The sequence below is a fragment of the Anabrus simplex genome, chromosome 2, assembly GCF_040414725.1.
Source record: "Anabrus simplex isolate iqAnaSimp1 chromosome 2, ASM4041472v1, whole genome shotgun sequence".
In the NCBI taxonomy this organism is placed as follows: domain Eukaryota; kingdom Metazoa; phylum Arthropoda; class Insecta; order Orthoptera; family Tettigoniidae; genus Anabrus; species Anabrus simplex.
The window spans coordinates 821,109,549-821,122,089 of NC_090266.1; the positions used below are offsets into that span (position 1 = coordinate 821,109,549).

Sequence of the window (12,541 nt, forward strand, 5' to 3'; positions counted from 1 at the left end):
TTAGCCATGGAGCCTGACTTAACATCCCTCTAACTACATTTGATGGTTTTCAGAGATGCCGAGGTGCCAGAATTTTGTCCTGTGGGAGTTCATTTATGTGCCGTAAATCTACCGACACAAGGCTGATATATCCGAGTACCTTCAAATACCACCGGACTGAGCCAGAATCGAATCTGGCAAGTTGAGGCCAGAAGGCCGACACCTGAACCGTTTGAGCCACTCAGCCTGGCAAAGATGTGATTGAAATATTATAGAAAAATAAATCAGAAAATTGTGATGTGATTGTTTGATAGATAATTACATAATAATATACAAGTTGGAAAGATATTCCTCAAGGTTAAAAGAAGAAAACTGCAATGCAACGCTACTATATGGCTTTTACCTTCAAGGACAAAGATAATATTTCAATTTTTCCACATCGTGTAAGTGTGACATTGCCTGAAACAGCCTACACAGATGTCTCACTTCTTTGTTGTTTATATTGAAATATATCTGATTTCAGTGCACAAGATTCATGATGGTATTAAAGGAACTTCCCTCTTTTAAAGTTAGGAGCTCACCCTGCTAAACATTACCAGTAGCATGGTGATGATGGGATTTTGGAACTAGTGTTTATATTTTCCATATGTGTATACTTCTCAGTACCTCTTGTTGTGTAATAGCAAGAGACAAAAGACATGAGTGTGTATTTCTTATTAATAAATGCATTATGACAGATTACAAACAAGCATATTCCTACAAAAAGGTCAAAACATGTATTTTATACTGACACTTAGATCTTATTTTTATTGCTTGATGAACAAACGCACGATAGTGATAACTGCCAAAATAAACATTTTGCTCATATGAAATTCTGTTTGAAAGTAGAACATAAATATAATCGTCTGCTTTTGATTAGCAAATGACAGTAATCACTGCTAAAATAACTGTTCTTAATGTAAGGTGGAGTTTTTTGAAAAAGGGAATATGATTCTATGCACCTAGTCTAGACATGAATACTGGCACAAACTAATTTTTGAATAACTGGAATATGGTTTGAGATTTTTCAATAACCTTTTAATAATCTATATCTATATATATAAAATAATTTGTCCTGACTGACTGACTGACTAACTGATTCATCATCGCCGAGCCAAAACTACTGGTCTTAAAGAAATAAAATTTTGGGGATACATTCATATTAACGTGTAGGTGCTCGCTAAGGGAGAATTTTTGGATATTCCGCTGCTAAAGGGGTGAAAAGGGGGGTGAATTTTTAGAATGAGGATATCTATATCTCAAAAACTTAAAAGTTTACAGACGTAAAAATTGGTATTTGGAATCTCCTTTAAAAATAAAGAAACACGTATTCTTGCATTTTGGGATAATCCGACGAATAGGGGGTGAACAGGGGTGAAAAACGGGATAATTTTAAAAAAGACTGTATCTGCAAATTATTTCAGACACGTAACATATTACAGATTTGAAAACTGGTATTTGGAATTTCCTGTAAAAGTAAGGTAACCATAAATATTTTCTTTGGAAAATCCACTTAAGGGGAACTGAAAAAGGGGGAAATTTTTAAAATTAGGGTATCTACAGTATATCTCAAAACCTTAACATGTTGCAGACGTGAAAATTGGTACTTTGAATCTCCTTTAAATATAAGGAAACACGCATTCCTTGGTTTTCGGAAAAAACCCTTAACGGAGAGGGGGGTTGAAAGAATTGAAAAATTATTGGAATTATTTCTATGGGAATATATATACGAAAAAAATCCAAGGTGTTACAAACATGAAAACTGGTATTTGGAATCTCCTTTAAAAATAAAGAAACACGCATTTGGTGGGGGAATCAATTTGGTAGGCGGGGGGGGCGGGATGAAAACGGAGATTAATTTATTTTACGAGGATACATACATCTCATAAACTGAAGATGTTACAGTCGTGATAATTGGTATTTGGAAGCACTTTTAAAGAAAAGGGCACTGTTTGTTTCTGGAAAATTTACTTGAGTGGGGAGTGTGAAAGGAAGTAAAAAAAAAATGAATTCTTTTCCTGGAGAAACTTATATCTCAAAACTGAAGGTTACAGACATGGAAATTGGTATTTGGAATCTCTTTAAAAATAAAGAAACAGGCATTTTTTGGGTGGGGGGAAACCAACTTAACGGGCGGGGGGGGGGGGGGGTTGAGTGAAAAAGGAGTTGAATTCTTTTCATTAGGACACTTATATCTCAAAAACTGGAGATGTTACAGACATGAAAATTTGCATTTGGAATTTTCCTTCAAAGTAAAGAAACATGTAATTTTTAGTCTTTGGAAAATCCACTTAAAAGGGGGAGAATTAATTGAAAAATGAGTTAAATACTTTGTATGAGGGTACTCTTATCTCAAAAAGTAAAGATGTTACAGACGTGAAAATTGGTATTTGGAATCTCCTTTAAAAATAAATAAACATGCACTTTTGGGGAGGGGAGAATCAACTTAACGGGTAGGAAGGGGGGGGGGGGGTGGTGGTGAAAAAGGAGTTGAATTATTTTTATGAGGATACTCATATCTCAAAAACTGTAGATGTTACAGACGTAAAAATTAGTATTTGGAATCTCCTTTAAAAATAAAGAAACACGCATTTTGGTAGTGGGGAATCAACTTGGGGGCGGGGATGGTGAAAAAGGAGTTTAATTCCTTCTTAATGAGGATACATATATCTCAAAACTGAAGATGTTACAGTCATAATAATTGGCATTTGGAAGCTCCTTTATAAATAAAGAAACAAGTATTTTTGATTTTTAGGAGAATTCACTTAAGGGGAAAGAGTGAAAGAAGTGAAAAAAATAATTATTTTTATGGAGGAACTTATATCTCAAAAACTTAAGGTTACACATGTGAACATTTGTGTTTGGAACCTCCTTTAAAAATAAAGAAAAACTAATTTTTTGGAAGGCGTGGGAATCAACTTAGCGGGCTGTTGAGTTGAATTCTTTTCATTAGGATACTTATATCTCAATCAATCACTGAAGATGTTACAGACATGAAAATATGCGTTTGGAATTTTCTTTCAAAGTAAAGAAACACACAAATTTTAGTCTTTGGAAAATCCACTTAAAGGGGGTGAACGAATTGAAAAATTAGTTGAATTCTTTGTATGAGGATAATTATATCTCGAAAACTAAAGATGTTAAAGACATGAAAATTGGTACTTGGAATCTCCGTTAAAAATAAATAAACACCTACTTTTGGGGTGGAGGAAATCAACTTAACGGGTAGGAAGTGGGGGGGGGGGGTGAGAAAGGAGTTGAATTACTTTTATGAGTATACTTATATCCCAAAAACTGTAGATGTTACAGATGTGAAAATTAGTATTCGGAATCTCCTTTAAAAATAAAGAAACGCATTTTTTTGGGAAATCGACATAAGGGGTGTGGGGATGAAAATAAGTAAATAAGGATTTGACATATGTTTACGAGGATACTTTATGTTAAAAACTGAAGCTGTTACAGACATGAAAGTTGATATTTTGAATTTATTTTCAGAATAAAGAAACACGTATTTTTTTGTTTTCAGAAAGTCCAGTTTAGTCGGGAGGGGGGGGTGGAAAGAAGTGAAGAACAAGTTGAATTATACTTATGAGTATACATTTATCTCAAAAACTGAAGGTGTTACAGATGTACAGACATGAAAACTGGTATTTGGAATCTTCTTTAAAGATAATGAAACACATATTTTTTTGTTTTCATGAAAATCCAGTTAAGGGGCTGAAAAAACTGGAAAAAAAGGGGTGAATTTTTAAAATGAGTACTGGTATATCTACATTAAATGTGAAAAACTTAACATGTTAGAGACAAAAAAACTTGGTATTTGGAAAGTCCTTTAAAAATACAGGAACATGTACCGTTTTGCTTCTGGAGAAGGCACTTAATGGGGGGTGAAAAGAAATGAAAAGTAGTTGAATTATTTTTATGTGGATAGGCCCTACCTATATCTTAAAAACTGAAGATGTTACAGACGTGAAAGTTGGTATTTGGAATCTCCTATAAAAATAAAGAAACATGTATTTGTGTTTTTGGAAAATACACTTAGATGGGGGTGAGGATGGGGGTAGGACTGATCAAGGAGTTGAATTCCTTTTATATTTATGCATATCTCAAAAACTGAAGATGTTACAGATGTGGGAATAGGTATATGGAATCTCCTTTAAAAATAAAGAAACATGTATTTATTTTTTCGACTTGAGAGAAGACTGTTTCTCACATGTACAGTTCTATGTCGCATGGTCGTCTTGGCCCCAAAAGGTAATACCACAAATATGGTGTACAAAGGATTTCTGAGGTAAATGAAACTCAATTTTTGGGCAAGTTTTTATACTTCAGGAATTTTCAAATAATGTCTTAGTACAATGTCGAGGAACGATTACTTTGATCAAACTACGAAATCCACGCGAGCGAAGCCGCGGGTAATTGCTAGTATATATATATATACACACATATGCCTTTGCTAGCAAGACCTAGTGTTTACAGTGCACTAAGTCTTCTGGTATGGGCTAGAGCAATTTTGTTACTTTCATTGATCTGTCTCAGTCATATCCTTGGCTTTGACAATATGAAAGTAACTGAGGTACGAGCGATGCTAGTAATGCCATTCCTTCCGCAGCCAGTCTCTGCTATGAATGGTGTGGAAATGTTGCTCGTAGGGTCAGTTGGTGCATGCATTTCAGTGAGTTTGCAGACTGATATGTAATAGCAACTTCTGGCTTATTGAGAAAGCAACAGGAAACTACCTCGCTCATCATTTCCCTAGTACCCCTCTTCAGTGATGCCTAGGCTATCTATCAGCCAATAGTGGGGCTGTTGAGGATCAAACAAGCCTTCAGGCTAAGGACTGAACATACATACATACATACATACATACATACATACATACATACATACATACATACATACATACATACTGAAACCTGCCCCACATAGCCTGGCATCAATATATACCCTGCCGGACTTCGGATGGGAGACCCAAGCATTATGATGCATCAGCGTAACCTGACAAACAACCACAGATGAGACTATATCAAAGAGCGGCTTGAAATACTAACACGGGCTTCAAACCGCCCTCCTCCTACTTTCTGCGCTAGCCTCGGCAACTCGAGCACTTGGTGAGTGTTTACGTTCGAAAAAAATAAGACAAATACTTAAGATGGAGTCTTATCTAATGTAAAAGTAGGATTTCTGGGTTCAACTATTTACTGGATACTGCTTAGCAATGCTAGAAATGACAAGAATCATGTAATGGGGCCACGAATATCAATGTATTCCTGAATTGTAACATAGAAAAAAAAGAACACTATTACAACAAACTCTCTCCACACAGAGGAAAGAAAAAAGACATATGCACATTAAACTGACTTGCCTGAAGGGCGTTCACTGATCTCACTCAGCACAAACTTCATTTAGCAGTGAGTTATAATCAAAGTCTGGCGATTAACATCATCTATCTCATCATTGTTAATTTAATTGTTTTGGTCGATCACCACCATGTAATTTCAGAATATGTCCCCTACATAATACATTCTATTCTTAGCACGTAATTAACCGGTCCCTACACTACATAGTTAATAAATGAGGAAAATATTTACATAACAAAAAAACACAACACTGAGCAAAACTCCTCGGACTTCTCATAGCCTGACACCAAGACAGACAACGATGAACATTGGTTCTGTTTGAACTCAAAGCAATAACACAATACGCTGGGCAAATCATATGTACACTTTATGTATAAATGGGGCCATTCCTGTAAGAAAAATATGGCTATCACTTTATTCTGCCCCCGGCAAAAGCTTAATGCAAGCTTGCATATGCTGGCTCATTCTGACCTGGGCTCGAACCGGGCTCCTTCTAACTGAGAGATACATATCTGAAAATCCCTAGCTCTATGTTGCCTCATACTACGGGACATTGGGGGGGAGATATAATTATTTATTAACTACCATCTAAATTATCATGATATTGTCATTTAACACAAGTTTTCCTAAACTGAACCATTGAAAAAAGACATGGTGTGAAATCCAAGGGTCCATAGCTTTCAACTTCAATACATAGCAGTCTATGCGAAGGTGGACCATAACAAACAAAAAATAAATAAAAATGTTCCTTTGTCACGCTGGGAGAATGGGCACCCGTTGCTGTCCATTCATGAGCCAAGCTGGACTGTAACCATCTAATTACAGCCACTATTTCACTTCCTAGGATACATTTCGTCTCATTTTGTACCATTGTGGGCATTGACTTTTAAATAACAAGCATCATCATCATAATTTCCTCTTCATATTCAGACAACACACTACACTACCAACCACCACAGAAACACGCAATAGTGATTACATCCCTCCATATAGGTTTGGCATCGGAAGAGCATCCAGACGTTAAACAGGGCCAAATCCACGTATGTGACACAGTTCGCACCCCCCACCCCACAGGTTTGGGAAAATCGGTAGAAAAAAGAAGAATTTCCGTGGAGCTCAAGCGCGACTGTAGTAGCACGCATTTGGGAGAGCGCAGGTTCGAGTCCTGCCTTGCCCGACCTGAAAGTGATTTTAATGGTGTCCCATGCACAACACTAGGCAAATGCCGGATTGGTGCCTTTGAGATAGGCCACGGCCGACGTCCTTTCAAAATCCTTCCCATTCCTATCCGTGGGGAAAGACCCCAAACTGAGCGCAACCTGTTACACATGGATTTCAAAAGAAAACTAACAAAATCTTTCATCTCCCTTCCCCATTGTGTCATACAATAACCCGCAATACAACTGAATGGGATAAACTATGAAAAATGTAGGAGTTTCAGGTATCTTGGATCACTGGTTACTTCATACAATGATATAAGAGAGGAGATAAAAGCAAGAATAGCAGCAGGCAATCGAAGCTATTTTTCATTAGTCAAGGTTTTTAGAACAAGAACACTTAGTAGGAATTTGAAGATTAAAGTGTATAGAATCATAGTTAAACCGGTGGTGACTTATGGATCAGAGACATGGACTCTTACTGGCACAGATGAAGAACTCCTCCAGAGATGGGAATGAAAGATATTAAGGAAAATATATGGACCCGTATATGATAATGGGGTATGGAGGATAAGGAGGAATGAGGAAATAAATATATTATATGGGGAACCAGATATTGTGACGGATATCAAGGGTAGTAGACTGAGATGGCTAGGACATGTGGAACGGATGCCTGAAGAGAAAGCAGTTAAGAAAGTATATCAGGGTAAACCAGGCGGGAGACGACTGAAAGGAAGACCAAGAAAGAGGTGGCTGGATGATGTGGAGGAAGACCTCAGGAAGATGGGTGTAAGAAGATGGAGAAGCAAGGCGACCGACCAAGAGGAGTGGACTACGATAGTTCGAGAGACCAAGGCCCTTCACGGGCTGTAGCATCCAGGAGTAAGTAAGTAATGGTTTCGGGCATCTGGTCTTGCATAGGGAAGGCTTCAATGCATCGAGTGAAACAGTCAATGCATGGCATGGAGGATCAGTAGTCTTGATGTAGTGATATACGTTACATTCGTCTGATGGTTGGTAAAGAGTGAGGTTACTGTGGAAAACATCATGCTTACGAATGGCTTTGGCTAGTTGTTTTATGTCGCACCGACACAGATTGGTCTTACGGCGACGATGGGACAGGAAAGGGCTAGGAGTGGGAAGGAAGCGGCCGTGGCCTTAATTAAGGTACAGCCCCAGCATTTGCCTGGTGTGAAAATGGGAAACCACGGAAAACCATTTTAAGGGCTGCCGACAGTGGGGTTCGAACCTACTATCTCCCGAATACTGGATACTGACCGCACTTAAGCGACTGCAGCTATCAAGCTCGGTCATGCGTACGAATGAGTTCAACGATCTGTGATGGGAGATTATCATTAATGGTGGTGATACAGGGTGGTGGATGGAGCATCGGTTGGGGTGAAGTGGAAAGAGATGTGAGGGGATCAATGATTTGCTTCCTACGAAGATCAACTATCAAACTGAAGTGATATAGGAAATCAGCTCCTATGATAGGGAGAGAGACATCTGCTATCATGAAAAAGAAAAGAAATGATTGCTTGAGGTTGAGGCTCATATTCAATAGACATCCATGGGTGGACATGAGCAAATCTTTCATCTGGTTTCAGAAGCTTGTGGAGGGGAGAATTTTTGTGTCTGTGGGCATTTGACTGAGGTCACTGTCCATTGGTTTTGATGCAGGTGTTGTTTGCTGCATACAAGGTTGAGGTAGAACTGTTATGGTGATCATGTGGTGAAGGGGGAAAAAGAGAAATAGCTACTTCTGAACTGATTAAGAATGATCTACCAGTCTTGGAATCATTAATAACTAGGCAATGGGTTTCCCTGAATTATCAACTGTCTCTGTGTTGATGGGTCTTAGGAGTTTTCTGACTGACTGTTATTGAAAGAGCAGGGTGAGCTCCCCACCTTTTCTCTATGACAACCATATTGAACATTAATAGCAACTTCTTGGGCAGGGTATACCTCATTCATCAACCCACCATAGGGGAACTCCTAGTTTCTCAGACTTGCTAGGATATTATTAATTATTGACAATAAACTACTCCTCATGAAAGACTTATCTAAAAGAAAGAAACAGTTTGTCCAGAGAGTTAGCTCTCTTAATTTTACGTTAACATAATAATAATAATAATAATAATAATAATAATAATAATAATAATAATAATAATAATAATAATAATAATAATAATAATAATAATAATAATAATAATAATGCTATTTGTTTTACGTCCCACTAACTACTCTTTTACAGTTTTCAGAGATGCCAAGGTGCCGGAATTTAGTCCCGCAGGAGTTCTTTTACGTGCCAGTAAATCTACCGACACAAGGCTGGCGTTTTTTACGTTAACATGACAAAAGAAATTTCAAATTCCATATTAGGACACGCATTATTTACAACATTTATGTATTAACAAAAGAAAACCCTACATTCTATTACTCCGATTAGGCTTTATCATGCTAAGAAATAAAATGACATCAACTCATCTGTATAATGGTCATTTTTCTTTCCATGGGAAACCCATGGTAGAGTTCTACTCGTCCATCCTCTCGGCACTGTAGACGAGATTATCAGCCTTCGAACCTGTTCTGCGACAGTCCATCATTCTGGTTGGCTCGTATAACTGCTACAAATCTTGAAGTAATCCAATTGGTATCAGCTCCAGAACTTGTCACACGTTCCCATTGTCTACGACACACACACAGAATTTACACAAGATTTACCCTTATTTAGGTAGAGCACTCTAATCAAAGGTGACACGCATTAACACAGCGAGTCGGGTGATCCATAAGGCTTGAGAAACCCAGACACTGAATAGCGGATTGTCCCTGTTGACAAAGATGGATATAGTTATGAGAATAACAAATATTGGTTTAGGTTAAAGAGAGGAGTACTGTAAAACAATTGTTAGAAAGAATTGGAATGGGGAACTATGGGGACAGAAATCTAGAAGCGAGAAAAGTATGTAGGAAAGTGGCATGGAGAGTAGCAGATATAGAAAAACAAATGTTAAGAACAGAAGTTAGAAATTGGAGAACTCTGGAAGAATTCATTAATATATATATATATATATATATATATATATATCTACGCATGAATTTATCAAATGATAAATTAACAAAACAGAATATAGGGAAATGGTATTGTGGCTGATGGGAGTTTATATTTTATAAAAATAAAGAAATAAAACAGAAAGGGACCCGAAAACCATACAAGTGTTAACCCTCGGAAAGTCACGCAATGCAGCGTAACAGCAGTTGTCGCACAAGGTGGAATAGACCATAAGCATTCAATATTGTATGTGTACTCAAATTTGTTATTTATTTGCTGTTATTTTATTGATTTTTTGTCTTTATTCTTTATTTTCATTCTTCTTTTAATCTGCTTCAATCTGCCAAGATTTATGTTGTTTCGCACAGGCCTCTCCTGTTCTGTGTCTTTTCTAAGATCATCTTGTAGTCTCTGTTTGATTCGTTGGGGAATATTTTCTTAAGAGCAGTGATATTGCAAGTAGTTGTGTCATACCCCAGTTGATAATCTTCAAAACTAAACAATGATTCATGACAACTTTGTTTTGTCGAATAATATAGCTGTTGATGCCACCATTATTGAGAAGACTGTACTGTAAAAACGGTGTTAGAGTCCATTGTCTGCTTGTTTGAGACACTGAACATGATCCTTTCAGCATATCAGCTACATCTAATCCCCCTTTAGTTAGGTTATAGAAGGTCAACATATCAGGACTGTTTGCCTCACCAGACTCTTCAACAATTTCATCACTGTTGAGTATGGTTGATTACTACTATAATACCTTATTATTTTAGGGACAATATGCCAACAATGTGGGCACATTTCAAAAACCAAACATGCTGCTACATTCTGGTCTGAATTTTGTTTGAACAAAGAGAGGAGGGATTTTTCATATATTTTTCTTTATCATTCCAACCATAGTTAGCCTGTGGTTGGCTAAAAGATTATTGGGTAATTGCACAGATGTATACCAGTTGTCCATGGTTACATTCTAGCCAGTGCCCAAAATCAGCTGTAATAGCTTCTCCACTACATGATTACCAGTACCACTGTTTCTCACTTCAGAGTGGCCAGCAAGCTGCATCCCTTTATATACTTCCATATTGTTTGTATAGGAAGTCCTTGCATCTGTAAATGCTTATACTTTTAGTCCATACTTGGCCAGTTTATTCCCTGTACACCAACAAAAGCAGCATCTCCGATGGAAGGCATTGAGCATTTCGTCTACTGTAACGTATTCGCTCAAAAAGTAACAAGACTTGCAGTGTTGGATGAATTCCTCAAACACCTCTCTAAAAGTTGTAAATTTATAAACTGGGAGAAAGTGGGTTCGAACCCCACTGTCGGCAGCCCTGAAGATGGTTTTCGTTGTTTCCCATTTTCACACCAGGCAAATACTGGGGCTGTACTTTAATTAAGGCCATGGCCCCTTCCTTCCTACTCCTAGGCCCTTCCTATCCCATCGTCGCCATAAGACCTATCTGTGTCGGTGCGATGTAAAGCAAATTGTAAAGCAAATTGCAAAGCAAATTGTAAAGCAAGTTGTAACAAAATTATAAACTTTCTGCCCATCCTTCTTGTTCTTGAAATCATCAAAACGTAAAGCAGTCAATAAGAATTGAGATTTCCTGAGACACATCATAGGGCAAAATACATTCAACGGCAAAGAAAACAAAAGAGAAACACTACATATTTCAGACAAAATTTAATGTTAGTCCACTTGAAAGCATGTATAAATTAAATGTTGACATTATAACAAGATGGCATTGTATGGTAAGTTAATTAGCCCATTTGAGAAGTTTCAGCACAATAAATGATAAACATTACTGATCATGACAAACGCAACACCAATACTGCCGTTTCCTGTCCTTTCTCTTGCCACTTATTTTTGTGGACATTACAGCTTGTGTACAACAGTTAGGCTCACTTCAAAGTCAGGTCATAATGGCCCTTTCACCTGAAAACGCAGCAAGGGCCAAAGCATTAGTGGAGGTTGGGCACAGTATACCGGTATACTATGTAGCAGATGTTATAGACATGTCTTGTTCTAATGTGTACGGAAGTGTTAAATGGTATAGAGAGGACAATATATATACCAGGAGGCCCAGTTCTGGTCGTAGGAGTAGCACTACTGAACACGGTGATCACTTTCTCATAATGCAAGTTCTTCGTGATCGACATACAACAGCTGTGGAGGCCAAAAATTGTATGGGGCATGAACATCAGCAAAAAGACAGTAAGAAGGAGGTTGTATGAAGCAGATTTAAAGTCCAAGGACATCTGCTTACACGTGAGCACCGCTCCTCTTGGATGCAATTCGCCAACGCCCATCGAAACTGGACTATGGAGCAGAGGAGCTCAGTGCTGTTCACACATGAATCCAGATTCTGTTTGAGGGCACTAGATGGAAGGGAGAGAGTATGGAGAATGTCTGGGGAATGTTATTCATCCTGTACTTTCTCTCCAAGGATACTGTTCAATGGAGGCTCTGTGATGGTCTCGGCTGGGATTACCAATTATGCGTGCACGGAGATTGTGTTCATCGAGAATGGAAGTCTGTCAGCCCCTCCAATACTTCGAGGAGATTTTAGTGGATCACATGGTGCCTTTTGCACCTGTCATTGGTGGGAACAGTAAGCACTAAGGTAGCACAACTTTCTGCTCAGTTGTCCCAATATCAATCCCAGCCACCAAGAGAATGCTCTCGGTCATGCTCTAGAACCAGCACAGTCATATCATCTGCTACTATCACAGAAGGTTCAGAGAGAAGGCTAATACATGCTTTCAACCCTGCTCTTTCAATAACAGTCAGTCAGAAAACTCCTAAGACCCATCAACACAGAGACAGTTGATAATTCAGGGGAAACCCATTGCCTAGTTATTAATGATTCCAAAACTGGTAGATCATTCTTAATCAGTTCAGAAGTAGCTATTTCTCTTTTTCCCCCTTCACCACATGACCACCATAACAATTG

At 38.0% G+C, this 12,541-nt stretch overlaps 1 protein-coding gene across 1 annotated transcript in view; it reads left to right on the forward strand.

Annotated features, from left to right (window-relative positions):
- The window catches only part of Argl (Argininosuccinate lyase), a 228,375-nt gene that overhangs the window by 150,015 nt on the left and 65,819 nt on the right, over positions 1-12,541 (forward strand). The gene's annotated exons all lie outside the window — the stretch shown is intronic.